The sequence below is a fragment of the Lissotriton helveticus genome, chromosome 6 (genome assembly GCF_964261635.1).
Source record: "Lissotriton helveticus chromosome 6, aLisHel1.1, whole genome shotgun sequence".
In the NCBI taxonomy this organism is placed as follows: domain Eukaryota; kingdom Metazoa; phylum Chordata; class Amphibia; order Caudata; family Salamandridae; genus Lissotriton; species Lissotriton helveticus.
The window spans coordinates 831200172-831220331 of NC_136067.1; positions in this window are offsets into that span (position 1 = coordinate 831200172).

Here is a 20160-nt window from a genome sequence, read left to right on the forward strand (position 1 = left end):
TGGTCTTCTATCCCTGAAGGATCCCTCTCTGCCATCCCTCTCCTTGTAGTCCACATCCCTCCTCTTGGGCCTGATCAAGGAAAATATGTCAACATATGCGCCTTTCCATATTTTCTCCCGCACTTCCAGACTCACGTGTGTCGCTAGCATCCCTGACTGAGACAACACATTCCCCTGCATTCCCCCCAGTACCCCCACTAGCTCTCTGCTCCCGGCTACAATTTCACCTGGCTTACCTCCTGTAGGTACTGCCGCCAGCGCTGCCGTGGGGGTCTATGCTCCATTTGTCATGCTGGGAATTGCTTTGCGCGATTCTACGACCAGCGCCAGCTGTCTATGGATATCCTGCAATGCCCCCTGATCTGTCGCTTGTTGTGGGACCCAAGGCGCTGCCGCCCCTGTGCTCATTCGTTCCGCCACCCTACTTGGGGCCGATAATTGTCCCACTAATGTGGCCACGGATGCTAGTAAGCCCTCCATTGGGTCCTGCACGACCGCCACTGAGGCCACCGGCTGCGGTGGGAGCGGGGCCGGGGAATCGGACCCTGCCCCCCCGGGGCTAGTGCCTTCAGTGCCTCCCTGATCTCCGTTAATAAAGACCCCACTGGATCTGATGGCCCACCGGTCCCTGCAGAGGGGTCAGTGCCCTGTGGCGCCGTCTTTACTGGTGCCGGACTGGGTGTGGGGACCACTATCACCTCGGGCTCGATTGGAGGAGTGGGGACGGGACCTACTGATCCCTCGTCCTCCCCCCCCACTACTGGGGTAAGCCTACGCTTTTTGTTCTTGTCCCCACCCTTCTTCTTTGGCTCCGCTTTACTCTTTTTCTTTAATGGGGGAAAAAGCTCTCGGTGGCACCCCCTCCCTGCGAGGCCTCTCGACTATCTCTGGCTATTCTTCCTGCGAAGAATCACTCTCCTCGCCGCTCTCTGAAGCGTCTTTACTCAACTTCCTGAGCAGCAATTTCATAATTTGCGCCAGCTCGGGGTCCGCATCCTTCCTTTTATGCCCCCCCTTCTTGGGCACCATATTGCCTGCGCTTCTGTCCCCCACCCGCTAACTCGGGAATGCTCTACCCTGCTAGCGTCTCTCTCTCCCTGGATACGATTTCCGATCGGCCTGCGCGCGTCTATGTTGCCTAGCAACGTTCCCTCACGCCCCGCCACAGAGCAGACCACGCTGAGCGCCCGCAAAGGATTCCCTGCTCCCGGTCCCTCCCCGAGCACCGCCCACGCCGCCCGGCAGGAGCCTGCACACAAAGTAAGCCCCGCGTACAGCCGCAACCCTCGCAAGGCATGAAAAAAGACACACTTCGTTACCGTCCCCCCTTAATGATAAACGGCTGCCCACGAGGCCCCCCAAGGCACCCGACACCTTACCTGGCCACGTGGTCGACACCCGATTCCTCGCGTTCTCTGGAAACCACCACCAACGCCAGCTGCCCGTCGCACTCCCTCGACAATCCAACGGGAGGTGCGGTGAAATTGAATCCGAAGCCCGCCGCATGAAGGATCCTCCAAGTCACAGCCCGCTCTCCCTCGACAATCCAACAGGAGATGCGGGACAGTTTTCAAGGCCGGTCCTCGATCACGGTGAAGGCTATGGGGCAATTAGCTATCCTGGAGTGGTAGCGGGAACAGAGACCCAGGTCCCAGGGAGTTGACCCTAAATAAGCCAAAGGTCTCCGCCCCCTACCACTCCGGATATGCGTCATCACCCATGACCCGGAAGTGAAAAAGGGGGTGGGGGGGGGACGACCGGCTGCCAATTGTAATGCCAGAACCGGTCCCCGGAAGCTTGTTTCCTTTCCAGTAAAGAATTGGCTTGGTAGTTTGGTCTGCCCTGTTCCCATGATGCACTGGGCCAGGGACAGACTAATTTGCATGTAGCCATGTTCTGAACTGGAATGGTGCAGTGAGCTAAAAAACGGTGATGGATCAAGCCCTGATCTGTTGACTGGGTAGGAGTGTTCTGATTAACTCAGATACTCTGTCCATCACCACCCCCTTTTTGAAATTATTTTGGCCACCATAAGTGTGGAAGGGTATGCTCAGATGTGAGTCCCTTGCTCACTGCACCATCAGGATTCAAGCAAGCCGGGCCGAAGACGGCTGTAATGCCAGAAACCGGTCCCCGGAAGCTTGTTTCCTTTCCAGTAAGGAATTGGCTTGGTAGTTTGGTCTGCCCTGTTCCCATGATGCACTGGGCCAGGGACAGACTAATTTGCATGTAGCCAGGTTCTGAACTGGGATGGTGCAGTGAGCTAAAAAACGGTGATGGATCAAGCCCTGATCTGTTGACTGGGTAGGAGTGTTCTGATTAACTCAGATACTCTGTCCATCACCACCCCCTTTTTGAAATTATTTTGGCCACCATAAGTGTGGAAGGGTATGCTCAGATGTGAGTCCCTTGCTCACTGCACCATCAGGATTCAAGCAAGCCGGGCCGAAGACGGCTGTAATGCCAGAAACCGGTCCCCGGAAGCTTGTTTCCTTTCCAGTAAAGAATTGGCTTGGTAGTTTGGTCTGCCCTCTTCCCATGATGCACTGGGCCAGGGACAGACTAATTTGCATGTAGCCAGGTTCTGAACTGGGATGGTGCAGTGAGCTAAAAAACGGTGATGGATCAAGCCCTGATCTGTTGACTGGGTAGGAGTGTTCTGATTAACTCAGATACTCTGTCTATCACCACCCCCTTTTTGAAATTATTTTGGCCGCCCAAACACCAATGACTACGGGGCGGGGCCCGGAGGTGCAGGGTCCTAGGTGCGCGCGTCCCGATTCTCCGCGCTTGGCAGTTCCTGCAGAGCTCCCGTCCAGAGCTGAAATCCTGTAATGAATCCTGCCAGAAAATAAACGAGTAGCTTGAGCCCCTCACCGGTGAAGGACTCTGGAGTGGCCCGTGCAGATGGAAGAGACTTCAGTGGGTGCGAAAGCTGCAGCAGAAGGACGAAAAGCCGACATCATCACGCCGGTAACTAAGATGGCGGATCTCCGGCACTGACAGCGCACTGTAGCAAACTGGTGTCTGCTTCAGACGAGCAGAGAGCCATTGATCACAGCTGGACTGGGTCCTGGTCCACTACCCTTCCACACGCTGATTGCCGGACCCAGACAGGTCCGGGTCTCTCTTTCACTCCTGGGACGCACGGGTCAGCCTGGCCATGGGACCCCCCGGAGGCATTGGGGTGGAGACACAAGAGGCCTGGGCCTCCGGAGCTGAGGAGGGCAACGTGCGGACTGTGAGGCACTGTCCGACAAGGAGAGGAGGGCCCTCTGCCGAGACCCCGGATACTAAGTTAAGGATTTGGAGTAGGGACACAGCCGGCACAAAGCATTCGAGCCACGTTGGATAAGTCCCTACTCCCGGCCTACAAGCCCACGGGCTCCGACCCCGTGATTAGAAGCCCTCTGCTGGGATGGTGTCTCCAGAGGAGAGGAGTCCTTCATCCCGGCTCCATCGGTGACTGTCACACATGCCCCGGTTATCGCGCGAGTGAGACGGATCGTGTGGAGATGGTCAGGTGGGAGTGGGGGCTCACCTGGGCCGGGGGGGCGGGAGGGAGCGGGTATGGACAGCACCACTGGCCACAGGAGGAGCACCCCCTAGCACAACAGATTGCCGGATAGCCAGATGATAGAAGGGGGCGCAGGGAGCCTGGTCTGAACACAGCACACAGATAATCTGGATACCCCCATTCGATGCTGTGGCCCATGACACAGCTCTAGAACTGGAAGGCTGTGTGGGCCTCAGGAGAGCCTGTGATTACTATTTATAGGACTGACTGTGGTTCATGCGGCCCAAGACGAGAGAGCATAGAGTGTACTACTGGGGGTAATCCCCCCCTCGGCAGCCATCGGGGCCTGTGAGCTTTGGCCGACTGCTCTCCTTCCCTCTCTCTCTCACCCCCAGGGCGAGGAGGCTGGGATCTTTTCTGGGCGCAACCATTGGGCCCATCACTCTCAATACATGCCTGGAGGAACCAGAGAGGGGTCTGCAACTCGTCCCGGAACCACCGCCTGGGAAATTGTAGGGAAACCAGGCATAAGAACAGCCACACTTCCTGTTGCCACACTAGACTCAGTGCCCTAGAATCAGTGGCAGCACTGAGAAGCCTCTGTGGAGGGACCGGGAATCTTGACAGGGTCCTATGGACCCATATGATAATCTTGTCTCCGAAACACTCCGGACATAGCCAGGCATTGACCCGATCGCAAGACCACAAATGAGCCCGCTGCACGCTGACACCCCTGATCCCTGCCAAAGATGACTAAAGATAAAGAGCTGAAACCTCCCAGTCAGGGTTAAATGGACAAATTCACCAAAGTGGTGACCCAGCAGGAACCTGTGCAGTACCTACCAGACACAGCTACTCTACTCCATTCTATACAGTCTTCCAGAGAAGCTCTGGAGAACAGGATTGGGGAAGTACGCTCAGAGGTTACATTACTCCAACAAGATCTCTGCAACATTTTAGAGCGAGTGACAGAGACGGAGAACCGAGTCTCAGAAGTCGAAAATACAGTCAAAGACCTGCAAAAGGAGGTAATGAAACTCTGCAGCTGGAATGGCGAATTGACAATGCTAAAAACAGGGCGCGAAAAAACAACTTACGATTTGTGAGATTTCTGGAAGGGGTGGAGGGACCCAATCTACTTATGTTCTTAACCATCTGGCGGAAAACCATACCCTACCTGAACACTTCTTTAATTGCTTCGCAATTGAACGGGCACATAGAGCGCAGAGCGCAAAGCCGCCACCTAGAGCCCCAATAAGACCCATCAAAGAGAATTTCCTTAATTTTCTGGACCAGGATATGATCCTTTGCGAAGCGCGCCGCTTGGGAGAAGTCAGACATGAAAATTCCAGAATCATGATCTTCCTGGACACCAGTCGAGATAGACCGCACCAGAGGAGGACCTTTGATTCTAAAAAAGCAAAACTTTGAACAATGCAGATACAATACATGCTTCTTTTCCCAGCAAAACTGAAACTCATATACAAGGGGAAAATATAGTTTCTTCAGTCACCGGAGGACACATGGGCGTGGATCAAGGAAAGACTTATCCTGCGCCCCTCCGGTAAACAGATCTGAGATGGAAGATCACTCTGGTTCACAGAAGTCAGACCTGCAGATAAGACACAAAGGACTAGAAGGAACAAGCTTAGACTGAGAAGAACAGGCCAGAGCACTTTATATACACTAAAAGGGACTAGTAGAGGGGCTAGGGGCCCAGTGAAGAGGGGGGAGCACACTGAAACCGTGGATGATGAGGCTATGGACAGGTCCAGCCAACGGGATTCTCATGCACATCAGTTGGACTGAGAGACTCCTCCAGAGATGAAAGCACACACCGATTGGTCGCCGAAATAGTGGCACTGGAGGGGGGACAGAGACTGGCTGATCTTCTTTGGTGAGAGATGCGGCAGATCCCAACAGCCCAAATGTTTGAACCTGGCATTGTTACTCTGGCTGTGGGCTGGCAATATTAAAACAGCATCTCAGAAGCTCACAGCCCGCCCTTTGGCATCAGCAGTGAAAACAGTAGTGTGGTCCACTCAGGACTTGTTTCTGTATTTTTAATCCGCTCACATGTAGTGGGAGTTAGTAGGGTTTGTTTATACATGCAGGGGGTGGGCGACAGACCTCTCTTTCTCTTCTTACACAAAGTTGTTTTATTGCCATGGGCTCCAGTGTAGTTAGATGGTCTAGGTGGGTAGGGAATGAATAGGGAGATAATGGGATTGTTGCTGTTGATGTTAATGTTAATCACACTAGGTCAGAGGAAACAATACAGGAAAACTGAGGGATCCCCCTCCAGATACTGGCACATGTGAGAAAGACCGCTCTTAAGTTCCCGGTGTACTTATGTCCCCCCTCTAGAGAAAACAACCTTTTAGGTCCTAACTTGGTACGTTAATGGTCTGAGAGACAGGATAAAGCGAGGCTGGTCGCCCATGATATAAAGTGCCTGTGGCCAGACATAGTGTTACTCCAGGAAACACACCCTTCAGGGCACCCAGTGCAGCTTCCTAAGGAGGGGAATGTACGTAGTGCTGGCACATGCCGGCTATACATCCGGGTCCAGAGGGGTTGCAATATTGATAAAAAATTACCCCCTTTTGAAGTAATGCATAAATGGGTTGATCCAGATGGCAGATTTGTAGGTGTGACAGGGACCTGGGGTAGACATAGGACTACACGCATCTGCATCTATTTACCCCCAGACTGTAACCCCCATTATTCCTCAAAGTTGGGAGACATATTTCTAGAGACCACCACACCCTTTCACGTGTAAGGTGGAGATTTCAATAACATGTGTACAGTATCAGATCGGACAGAGAACCACAATAGAATGACGGGCACCACACTACTAGCTCACTTCACCAACACACTTGGACTCACAGATATATTGAGGTCCCAACATCCACATACTAGACAATACCTATACTTCTCCGGAGCACCCAAAATAAACTCAAGGCTAGACTATGTCTTTGTCCCCTCATGTTAACTGGGGAGATTTATCTGATAGACTACTTGTGACAGGGCTGTCAGATCACTCACCTCTGTGGGTACAGCTGGGGGCTAAGACCTGAGACTCACAGCCAACCAGGAAATTGAACATCTGGGATCTACAAAATTGTGGGATTATATGTGGTCTTTGGACATACAGCAACATTTTCTTCAAGCAAAATAACGGTACTGTAACCTCTGGGGTTACGTTGTGGAAGGTGTAAAAAACTGTACTGAGGGACAGGGAACAGAACCAAATAACCTGGGAAAAGAAAAAGGAGAGAGAGAAAATAGAACAGATGGAACATTAAATACTCATACTAGAGGGATAGGTAGTAGCCAGGCCAGATTTGTTGACCTCCGGACAACTAGAATACCATAAACTGGCCCAGGAAAAGGCAAGGGGCAGAGATTTTTCTTCAAGGGTAGGAAGGTGCACCAGGAAAAAAGTCCATATTCCAATAGATTCATCCATCATCTTCCTTTATTAGTCATCTATAATATACAGGTTAAAATCCAGCCAATGCGTTTCATTCCATTTTACAAATGAACTTCATCAGGGCTTGAGAAAAATATATGCAGCAATCTTATGTATTATTTGTAGCGCAACATCTACACATTAGGGAAACAATCTCCTAATAGAAGTCACAGTCCCTCCTGTTCACAGATGGTAATAAGGGATCATATCATGTCTCAATTCAATACCAGCTTCCTATGCTTGAAGAAAATTCTGTCTCTGGTGTCCAGTGGCAGTCAACGTCAGCAAGTGCCCGAAGCATTGTGCATAGGACACTTACAGTTGATACATTGGATTGAGGTGCAAAGTTTACGGTCTGCTGCTGTTACTTTTTGTTTGTATAAGGTAACAGAGATTGGCCACATTACATCATCTTTATAAAGTAGGAGACAAAGCTGGAAAATTGCTCGCCTGGCTTAGTAATAAGGAAGCCGAGGCTAGATGGGTTGGTTTAATTGTAAGCAATCAGGGAGCGACTCTCTCCACAGATGAGCAAATAGTGTTGGCATTTGCCAAACACTATGAAGAATTCTATGGCAGGAGAACATTTAGCAATACAGTCGCCATTGACGAATATCCTAAAGACATACAGAGTCCCAGAATAGAGTAGGGTGACATGAAAAAACTAGATGGAGACTTGACAGTGGTGGAAGTGGGAGAGGCTGTGGCCCATTTGAGACTGGGAAGAACGCTGGGTGCAAACTGATTACTCACAAGCTATATACAAATTGTAAAGACCTATTGAGCCCTCACCTTCTGGGTCTCTATCTATATCAAGCTGATATTCGGACTGCCACTATCGTGACTATTCACAAGAAGGGCAAATCCAGAGAAAGATGCGACTCATATCGCCCCATCTCTCTGTTGAATACAGAGGTCAAAATTCTCACGCGAAACCTGGCACCATGACTCCTATATGTCATAACGACCCTAGTCCATTGCGACCAATCCGGGTTCATGCCCGGCCGAGCAACTAGATGGAACCTCCGCACATCACAAACTGGATGATGGCAGTTAAAAACTGTGAGTGATACCCCACATGCTTTTCTGTTGGTTAATGCAGAGAAAGCATTTGACACAGTGCCTTGGCCCTTTTTAGACTCCACCTTAGCCAATTTCGGATTTGTCCCGAAATTTAGTAAATGGATGACTTTATTGTATACCTCACCCAGAGCAGCAGTACGAGTCAATGGAAGGACCTCCCACACATTCCCGATTTCCTGCGGGACTAGGCATGGATGCCCTTTATCCCTATTCGCACTTGTGCGATTAGACAACACCCGGGTGTGCAGGGCTGCAGGGTTACGCCCAACAATCAAATGAAGGAAAAAAATATCACTCTATGCAGACAATATTCTCCTATTCCTATAGACACAACCGTTCTCATTTGGCTTCTGCATATCTACACCTTCAATTGAATTGGAAGAGGGATATTCATCAGGTGCAGAGTAGGAATATCGACGGAGAAATATTGTGTGACATTAATATCCCCGCAGAAATATCGAGTTGAAGAAATATCGACAACAAAAATATAGTTTGACCAGAATATCGACTGACAGGTAAGTAATATCGATAACAATAATATAGTTGTAATAAATATCGTTTACAAAAATATAGTTTACAAAAATATCGATTTTTTAATAATGTTATGTATTTTAGTGTTTTTAATGAGAATTGTTTGTCATTTTATTATATGTTTTGGAATTGTATTAGTTATTAATGTATTTTATGTTGAATTTTGTGTTATTAGTTCCGTAGCGGGTTGTGGGTTTATAGGGGAATAGGGTGGGAAGTAATTTAATTATATACAATTAATTGACTAATTAATGTGTTAATTTATTAATAATTGTTTAATATTTAGTTGTTGATTAATTTCAATTAGTCAATTATTAATTAATTATGTTAATTGTTTAATTATTTGTAGGTGTGTGTTGTGGAGTTTATATGTGTAAATGGTGTGAAGTAATTAATTTTTTATTGATTAATTAAATACTTTTAAAATTAATTATCATTGATTAATTATTAATTATTAATTGTAAATGTGTAATTAATGTTAGGTTTGTGTTGTGGTGTTTATAAGTGTATATGGTGTGAAAGCTGGCAATTAATTAATTAATTAAAACAAAACATTAATTTACATTAATTAATTAGTAAATATTAAATGTAATTGTGTAAATAATTTTAGGTGTGTGTGGTGGATATTATAGTGTTAAATAATGTGTAATTACATTTTTTTTATTATCATTGTTAATAATAATATATTAAAATTTATATATTAATTATGTTTATATTGGAAATTAAATGTAATAAAAAATGTGATAGTTTTTTTTATTGTTTTGGGTTCCAGCACTTTCCCTACTATTGCACTCACTGGAGTGGGAATAGTAATTTTCACCCCTACGCTATCCAACGCTTTCCCTACTGTTGCACCCTTTGGAGTGGGAATAGTAATTTTTACCCCTACGCTATCCAACGCTTTCCCTACTGTTGCACTCACTGGAGTGGGAATAGTAATTTTTACCCCTACGCTATCCAACGCTTTCCCTACTGTTGCACCCTTTGGAGTGGGAATAGTATTTTTACCCCTACGCTATCCAACGCTTTCCCTACTGTTGCACCCTCTGGAGTGGGAATAGTAATTTTTACCCCTACGCTATCCAACGCTTTCCCTACTGTAGCACTCTCTGGAGTGGGAATAGTAATTTTTACCCCTACGCTATCCAACACTTTCCTTACTGTTGCACTCACTGGAGTGGGAATAGTAATTTTTACCCCTACGCTATCCAACGCTTTCCCTACTGTTGCACCCTTTGGAGAGGGAATAGTAATTTTTACCCCTACGCTATCCAACGCTTTCCCTACTGTTGCACCCTCTGGAGTGGGAATAGTAAGTTTTTACCCCTACGCTATCCAGCGCTTTCCCTACTGTTGCACTCACTGGAGTCGGAATAGTAATTTTTACCCCTACGCTATCCAACGCTTTCCCTACTGTTGCACTCTCTGGAGTGGGAATAGTAATTTTTACCCCTACGCTATCCAACGCTTTCCCTACTGTTGCACCCTCTGGAGTCGGAATAGTAATTTTGCCCCCTACGCTATCCAGCGCTTTCCCTACTGTTGCACTCACTGGAGTCGGAATAGTAATTTTTGCCCCTACGCTATCCAACGCTTTCCCTACTGTTGCACTCTCTGGAGTGGGAATAGTAATTTTTACCCCTACGCTATCCAACGCTTTCCCTACTGTTGCACTCTCTGGAGTGCGAATAGTAATTTTTACCCCTACGCTATCCAACGCTTTCCCTACTGTTGCACCCTCTGGAGTGGGAATAGTAATTTTTACCCCTACGCTAACCAACGCTTTCCCTACTGTTGCACCCTCTGGAGTGGGAATAGTAATTTTTACCCCTACGCTATCCAGCTCTTTCCCTACTGTTGCACTCACTGGAGTCGGAATAGTAAGTTTTACCCCTACGCTATCCAATGCTTTCCCTACTGTTGCACCCTCTGGAGTCGGAATAGTAATTTTGCCCCCTACGCTATCCAGCGCTTTCCCTACTGTTGCACTCACTGGAGTCGGAATAGTAATTTTTGCCCCTACGCTATCCAACGCTTTCCCTACTGTTGCACTCTTTGGAGTGCGAATAGTAATTTTTACCCCTACGCTATCCAACACTTTCCCTACTGTTGCACCCTTTGGAGTGGGAATAGTAATTTTTACCCCTACGCTATCCAACGCTTTCCCTACTGTTGCACCCACTGGAGTGGGAATAGTAATTTTTACCCCTACGCTATCCAGCGCTTTCCCTACTGTTGCACTCACTGGAGTGGGAATAGTCATTTTTACCCCTTCGCTATCAAATGTTTTAACTACTAATGTTTTTATTTTGTTAATAAATGTATGTATTGTTATTTTTTAATACTTTAATGTGTTAATTAAATATAGAACATTTTATTTTATTCAAAATGTTTTATATATGTGTTTATTTTATTTGTATATAATTATTAAAGTTTATAAATTAAATAAAGATAATAATAAAATGTATTTAAGAAAATATATGTATATGTACACATGTATTATGTTTATATTGATTAAATTACGTTTATTTGTTATAAATAGTTAAAATATAAATGTAATTTAATTAATTTTGTTAATAATATTAATATTATATAATTATTTAATTTAAGTTATATTATTTTTTAAAGTCGATATTTTTTACATCTATATTTTTGAGTCAATATTATTGTACTTACCTGTTTAAGTATAGGGAGTCGATATTTTTGTAATCGATATTTTTACATCTATATTTTTGTAAACTATATTTTTGTTATCGATATTTAAACATGGAACCATTCATCAAGTACACTATTCCTAAATATGTGTCCAGTTATTGTTAAATACTACCCTCATATATATATAGAAAGAATACTTACTGTATGTTATTTCACATAGGAAGAATATGCAATCTACCCCCTAAATACAGCATGCCAGACGTGCCATTGTGATCCACTCCTTCTCTCTTTCCTTGTTTTGTTTTACCCTCTTCCCCGCATTCACCTTATTGCCTTTGACTGTGTTGGGCTGGTCTGGTGGGTGAGGGAAGTTGGGATCCAGCATCGGTTCTTACACCTTGCTTCTGTGGAAACACCAGGTGAGTTCCACAGAACGCGAAGCCCACATATATTTATCCGCCTGGGCGAGATGGAAGACTGCCAGATTACTTTAGCTGATGTAGCCCACATGATAGGGAACCTACAAAAAGAAACACAGGCCCTGACTCTCAGAGTGGATGCCTTACAGCACGCCAACCAAACTGCGCCCTCACCAGACACAGTATCAGGTGCCAATAATAATTTCTTCCCGCCCCAGCTGTCCTCCTCCAGTAACGTTTCACTGGTATATCATATAACAACCCCTTCTTCTATACCATTAGCTCCACCAGAACCGTTTTTAGGAGATCCTGCTAAATTTGCTACCTTCATCAACCAATGCCTCTGACATTTTATGTACAAGGAATCTTGTTTCCCCATAGAGCAATCAAAAGTAGCATTTGTTTTTATCTTATTTGGGAGGAACAGCTGCTACATGGTCTATCACTTTAGTAGATCTCAATGATCCCTTGTTGTACGACTACGTGGCCTTCAGAAAAGACTAGTGTCGACTGTTTGATAGACATTCATTCATGCAAACAGTAGACACTGAACTGTTGAACCTAAAACACGGGTCGAAAGATCTCATGAAATATATTTCCTGTTTTAACAGATGAATAGCTGGGGCAGGATGGCCTGAGGCCAAGCACAGTGCTCTGTTTTGCAAAGGGTTTAAAGATGAGCTAAAAGACGTCTTGGCCCAAGTAGTGGGCCCCCCTGTTTCCTACAACGCATGAATGGATCTAGTGGTCAAATTAGATCAGAGGCTACATGAGTGAAAATGAGAAAAAGGATGTTCTGATACCAGTTTTTCTTACGTTTAAAGAAAGGAAGTCAGACACTGACAAAACAACCGATGACCCTGAGCCTATGCAGATAGGTGGTATCAAAGGACCCTTGAGTGACGAGGAAAGACAGAGACGTAGAGACAACAAACAAAGTTTTTATTGTGGTAAGGCAGGACACTTTCTACGAGACTGTCCTGTTAAAACAAGAAGACATCCAAGTCGGGAAACTAGCAAACCTGAGAACTTTGGAGAGGTTAGGTTGCTCGAGTAGGTCAGGTTTGATGGTCTCCTATACTTTGTCTGCTAGTGGTGTTAGTCCCAAAAAAGACTTGTTGGAAGCCATATGCTTGGCTCCTTCCCCTAAAGCTAAGGACCAGCTTAGGTCTTTCATGGGCCTCATTGAATATAATTAAAAGTTTGTTCGCAATTTCTTAGACAAGACAGAGTCTTTGAGGACTCTCTTAAAGAAAGGGAAGTGTTTCAAGCGGACACATATGCAAGTGGAATGTTTTTCCAGCATTAAGAGAGAGATTTGTGAGGCTAGTATTTTGGTACCTTTCAATATTAACCTCAAGTCCGTGGTGACTGTGGATGCTAGTGCTACAGGTCCGGACGCCATACTTTCCCAAAAACATAAGGATGGTGAGAGAACTGTGGCCTTTGCATCTCGCACCCTAGCCAATACTGAAAGGAACTATTCAGTAATCGAACAGGTGGCTTTGGCTGCTGCATGGGGGGGTTGAGTACTTTCGCACATATTTGTGGTGCACTCAATTTACCTTACGATCTGACTACAAGCCTCTGATCAAAATCCTTCTCCCTGGTGGTGCTGGTTAAGGTTCAGACAGTTCGGCGCGGTTTGCTGCCAGACTTCAAGAGTTTTGTTACGTCTTAGAGCACATTCAGGGATGGAAGATTGTTCAGGCGCATTGCCTGTCTCGGTTATCTTTGCAGTGGCAAGTGGTACGAGGTCCTGCTGTGGAGGTTCATGAGGATGAGGGGGCAGTTGCTTCTGAGCAGGATGTGGTGTCAGAGTGTGCGGGTGCCTTCTCTTAAGAAGAATGGTGTCAAGCCATGAATGCGGACCCCACTCTTAAGGAGGTCATGCGTTTAGTTGTTTTGGGCAAACAGAGGTAGAGTTGTCTTGCTAGTCCGGTCCGTCCGTTTGTCAAGGTATTGGAAGAGCTGACTACTTAAGGAACTCATATTTGATGAGATGTGAGAGGTTTGTGCCAACTGTTAATCTTAGGCAAAGGCTTCTGGAGATAACCCATGCAGGTCATGTAGGTCAAAGTCTCACCAAGAGGCGCCTTGAAGCCCAGTTTTGGTGGCCGGTATGGACGCTCAGGTGGTGGATTGGGTGGTCAGGTGTAGTGAAGTGCCGAAAATATTATCACCACCCAACTTATATCATACTTACAGATAACCCTTTTATACCAATTACCAATAATGAGTCAGTTGGCAGTGTAGAAGGTCCAATCGTTTATTATGACAAACAAACTCTGCCAGAGGAGCTCCTTGCGACCTAACCCCACGAGGTCCACCAAGAAGACTGCTAGCACATTATCAGCAACACACATATATACTGTTACAATGCGAAAACCGTTACCTAAGATGGAAAAATACAAGCTGGTACTAGTTGGTGCAAAAGGAAAGACCATATATGGAACACAATCCCTCCTCAGTGTAGTTCGGCTCATTATAGCAAGGTCGAGAGGGTGACTCCCTTCTGCTAACTTCGGTGGAGCCCGTACAGCGTTCCCCGGGAATGTGCTTGCCTACGCTACCCCCACCTATAACCTTGACAGGCCTAACGTGCAGAAGCAGCCGATTGCTACAGTTGTACTATTTCACAGGGGAACATGTCTAAGGAGAGACGAAGGGGGTGTGTGTCAGTGCTGGAGGCAAACTAGGCCACAAAATGGCGCTGGTCTAGCCAAGTAATATCTGCGTGTTAATAGACAAACCGCGTTATGGGAATACACGGTTATGTTTAAGCAATTATATGTGCATGAACTAATATTGGGTAACTATATTAGTATGACAGCTACACCACGCTAATTACCAAAGGATAGTCATACGTTTAACTGGGCCCAGATCAAATTCTGGTTCCTCAAACCCTCCTTTTAAACGTGATGTAGCTAACTAAATGGGAAATACTAATCCTCGAAGAGATCCTCATCTATGGCCATGAGTTCACTAATCTCCTGTTGGAGCATCTAAGTCTTAGAGGGCATGGACGATTGGGTGAGCATAGTTGTCACCCTCGTCGCACAGTACGAACAGTGAGCTGGCCCGCATTGCATGCAAAGGCAGCAAGTGAAAAGGATACCGGCCACTCCAGCAACTATCATCAAAATCTTCCAACCCCAAGTTGACAGGAGCCCCCAGAACCAACTAGAGAGTGACCAAGACCCATTTTCAGTATGCATTTCGACTGCAATGCGGTGTAATTTCTGAATGGCCAGGTGGACAGTGGGGGCGGAGTCAGGGATATACACACAACAAGAGCTGCTGATCACGCGACAGGCTCCTCCTCGATCAGCCAAGATAACGTCAAGAACCATCCGGTTCTGGAGCGAAACAAGTCTTGTAGCCTGAAGCTCTACTGTGATATTGGTCATGATATCAGTAGTGATATTGATGACATTCTCCACTATTCGGGACAACCGCCTTATCTCCCTACTGTTAAAGATCGGTCCCCAGAACGGGACCAATCCCTTCGTGAAGTCTGTAAACTGTTGCAGTGATGTGTCAGTCTGATCTACTTCGGTCATATCGAGCTGTCTACGTTGTCTATGGGAAACTGGCGTTGCACCCTGTAGTTTATGCGTTCTGTGGTTATCAGATGGGGCTATATAGACTGGGGGATACAAGAAAGAGAGATAGCACTGCCCTGCCCATCCCCTTGGTAACCAAGTATAAGCGTTTTCTCCACAAACAAAATACACATTCGGGGGTGTCAGCAATGGGGGACTGCTAAAGATCTTCATTCTGTAGGTGTAGTTGCAAATACTATTCCCAACCTGGACATGTCCCATACCCTGTACACAAAAGTCAGAAGAGGTATTTAAAATAGGAACAGGCATAGTACGTTCACTGGTAACATTCCTGTCAACAAAATGCTGAAAATACTGGGAATGGTTGAAATTAGCAAAGTCATACAATTCGTCCTTTAACCAAGTGTTGTTCTCATTAGTAGTGTACAGATTCATGCAGGCCCCTGGATCTAGGGATCCCTCACCCCCATTTCCAGCTGGGTCAAATCCTTGGTGAGTTTCTATGTATGCTAGGATCATGTCGTAATCCTTTTCCGTGTATTGCTTAGGATGTTCGACGTAATGATTGTTCATAGCAGAAAACATTTGAAACCAGGCCTCACAACTACCTAAATACGACAAGGGCAGAGAAAGGAATAAATCGTGTTTATGCATGACTGATGGCAAAAGGCCACAAACCCAACAATCGGTCATATTGGTGGCACTATGGGTTTGTTGGAGCATTTCTACAAATACATTCTTTGCATAAGTCTGGCAGTGTCTTTCTTTGTGTGGTGCTAGAGTAAACATCAATTTCTCAGGTGGGGCAACAGTCGAAGGAATCATAGCTTGCATAGGGTACATATACTCTAAATACACAAAAATGCCCATAAAGATGGCTAATATAACAGTTATTACCAACACAAATGCTATCTTTACACTCATGGTCCAAGTGGAAAACATTGGTCATAGAATGGCAAATAACGTGGGGCAATAGGACGTTCTTCTTCCAATATAATGCGACCAAAAGGGTACATTCCTAACTATAAGTCCAAATCTAAACTCGGGCACAGCAGTCCGTCCTGCCAGAGGGTTCTTCTCCCTGTGTCCGTCAGAGTCTCACAGGCAGACTCCTATTGTTCATCTCAGAAAAACAAGAAATAGCCTCTCGATGGGGTCAGACGTACAACCTGGTCTTTCTTCAGATGCAAGTCTTTCTTAGTGAACAGAGCACAACAACAAAGTTCCAGCTCTCAACGGGTTCAGTCCAGTGTCTCGCTCAGTACCTCAGACTTAGAGATCTAGCAAACCCTTTCTACTCAAGTCTTTCCTTATCTCCTGACAGTACTGTCTGAGGCACCATGATGTTTTCGTGGCCGCAGGTTGTATCGCTCATGACCCGGTGTTTCGTGATCAGCAAACAACAAAGAAGATGCTCCTTCTGCATGGGAGCCGGTACTCGGTGGGAGATCAACAACTGGATTGGGGCCACTTACACCTTTCGAGGAGACTGGCTCGTTTGGTCTCGTTACTCCTTCTTCTTGCCTTGGCTCTATCTCGCAGGCGTCGGGAAAAGGAACAAATGCAGTGGCTCTCTCTGTTTCCTGGGTCAAAATTCCACCGGATTGTAGCTGATCAGAAGGAAGCGGAAGCGGTAGTTTCTTCAGGTGGGACACATGCACCCAGTGCTTTCTCCCGTCCACCTTCACTGTCGTCCGTGTCGCGAGCAAGATCTGATGTGGCTCAGACCATCTCGGAGCCAAGCTGGTGTCTCGCTCGTACTTCTTGATGAGTACCCACTGGCCGGGCTCCAATCGGTGTCCGGGGCCCTCTGGCGGAGGCTGCAGTACAGCTGCTACCTGCTGATGAATAGAACGGAGGTCTTTAGTCAATGTATACAGGTAATCAATTAACATAGGGTATTCAATATCAGAAAAAGATTGTGGCCTGGGTACCCCCCATATGTTTGCTGGTCGCCCAAAAATGATCTCATAGGGGGAGAGGCCAGAACGGGAATGAGGGGTGACTCTCAGTGACATAAGAGCCAGGGGTAGGGTATCGGGCCACTTCAGACCAGTGCTTTCTTGGATTTTTGCCATTTTTAGCTTTAAAATGCCATTATATTTCTCTACCAACCCTGCCGACTGGGGGTGTCTAGCTGCATGGAATTTCTGTCGTATCTGTAAGCCATTACAGATGTGGTTAACCAGGGCCCCATGGAAGTGTCCCCCATTGTCCGACCAGATCAAACGGGGCAGCCCGAATCGAGGGATAAGCTCTTTGATAAGGGCCTTTGCTGTGGCTAAGGCTGTATTCTCTTTAGTCGGATAGGCCTCAACCCATTTGCTGAAGGCACAAACCACCACTAATACATATTTCAAGTTGCTAGTGCGCTCCATGTGAATATAATCCATTTGGAGTACTTCAAACGGCAGTGTTGGGGGTGCAAAACTTCCACTCAGAACATTCTCTGCTTTGCCTGGATTATGTTGCAGGCAAATCATACAGTATTGGACTAATCGGACAGCCGTCTTTTGTATATTGGGATTATTTCATACTGGGTCTAACAAGGCGCATATTCCTTTAGCCCCCACGTGAGCTGGGCCATGAGCCATAGTCACAACAGCCTGTACCAGGGCATTCGGCAGTAGCCATCTTTGCTTTTCCGTTAAATCAACCCAACAATCGTTTTCATCCAATCTCCCCACTTCCTGTTCCCACCGCTCTAATTCAGCCGGGGTGGCTTCTTTTTGCAATTCTTTCACACTTTCTATGGTGTTGTCAAACAAATTAGATTCCTCCACCCATCTTGCAGAAGATGTTACAAACATAGTAGACATCATGGACTGAGCTGTCTGTTTAGCAGTCTAATCTGCATAAGCGTTCCCCTTGCCCTCTTCATCCACTACTGCCTTGTGAGCGCTACATTTTATGATGGCTAGCTTCTTGGGCAAAGTCAGGGCATCTAACAATCGCAACACTAGTGTACCATTCTGTATTTTCTGGCCATGAGAGGTGAGGAAACCCTGTTCCCTCCACAGCTGCCCAAAGCTGTGGGCCACACCAAAGGCGTATTGGCTGTCTGTGTAAATGTTGACCTCTAGCCCTTCACTTAGTTCGCAAGCCCGCAGTAACGCCACCAGTTCAGCAGCCTGGGCTGACCGATAGGGAACTCGAGAAGTCTCAACTACTGTTTTCAACATTGTGATTGCATATGCAGCTGTTGTCGTGCCATCTGCTAGTTTGGAACAAGACCCATCCACATATAATTCCCCTTGGGGGTCAGATAGAGGAATTTCTGTGAGGTCAACTCTACCCTTCATTTCTTCTTCCGTTCGAAATATGCAATCATGCACATCATTTACATTTTCATTCGAAGGGAGTGGTAGCAACGTGGCAGGATTTAAGGTGGCACATCGCATAATCGTAATATGTGGGGCAAAGAGCGTTAATTCATAACCAGTGAGGCGCGCACTCGTAAGATGCTGTGTCTTAGTTCTGTTTAGCAATACATCCACAGCATGCGGCACCATCACTGTTAGGCTAGAATTTAAAACGAGTCCTTCTGACTGTCGGATGGCCACCGCGACAGCTGCCGTGGCCCTCAGACAGCTTGGAAGTGCTCTGGCCACATTATCCAATGTGGCCGACAAGTAAGCGCAAGGCCTTTGTTTACCACCAAATTCTTGAGTCAACACAGAGACTGAACAACCGTCAACCTCATGCACATATAGTACAAAGGGTTTACGGTAATCAGGAGTACCCAAGACGGGCGCAGAACAAAGAGAAGATTTCAGAGAAGAAAAAGAATGCTGACATTCATCGGTCCAGGGGAGGGGTTCATGCACATCTTTAGTGGTTAGGTGTAACAAAGGTTTAGCAAGAAGAGAAAAATTAGGTATCCATTGGTGACAGTAAGAGGTTATGCCAAGAAAAGCACGAACATCTCGTTGGGTGCAAGGAACAGACAGGTTAGAGATAGTATTAATACGTTCAGGAGTCAATCGCCTACCCTCCTTCGACAGTAGATGACCTAAGTAGGTCACCTCCTGTCGACAGTATTGAAATTTAGACAAGGACACCTTATTACCCTTTTCTGCCAAGTGGTGCAATAACTTAACTGTAGCCTCCTTACACCCGCCTTTCGTGTCGGACGCTATCAACAAATCGTCTACGTACTGTAAAATCACGTTACCATCGGGTAGGACTAGGTCATCCAACAGAGCTTTAAGGGCTTGACTATAAATGCTCGGACTCTCTGTATAGCCTTGGGGAGCACGACAGAATCTAAAGCTTCGCCCAGATAATGAGAATCCGAAGATCTGCCTGCTATCAGGGTGAATAGGGATGCTGAAGAAGGCGTTCTTTAGGTCGATGGCCGAAAAATACTGGGCAGTGGGCGGGATCATAGTAAGGATGGTAGTGATGTCAGTCACTACAGGGTACTGTGGTACTACGATCTTGTTAACCTCGCGCAAATCGATCACAAAACGATATGCATCACCAGCCCCTTGCGGTCCTGATTCAGGTCATTTCTTCAAGATCGGGAGAATCGGGCTGTTACACACATTCGCAGCTGTCTCTTCAACCACCCCTTTATCAATTAAATCCTGTATGATAGAGAGCAAGGCTCGTTCTCCTGCTGGTGCAATTGTATACTATGGTATACAGGGTAATTTAGCTCCCTGTTTCAATGTAATATGGACGGGTGGGATGTCCAACTTTCCGACATCCGCATCCCCTGTAGCCCATAACGAGGCAGGGATATCATTGAACTCAGGCGGGAGGGGCTCATTTTTAGCAAAACATTGTTTCATGCCATCTGCATAGGGTTGTATAGTTAAATAAACACCATCTGGGGAGCAATAGATTTTAGCATTTAACCTTTTTAACATATCCAAGCCTAATAAGTTCTCACCACAATGCAAAGTCAAC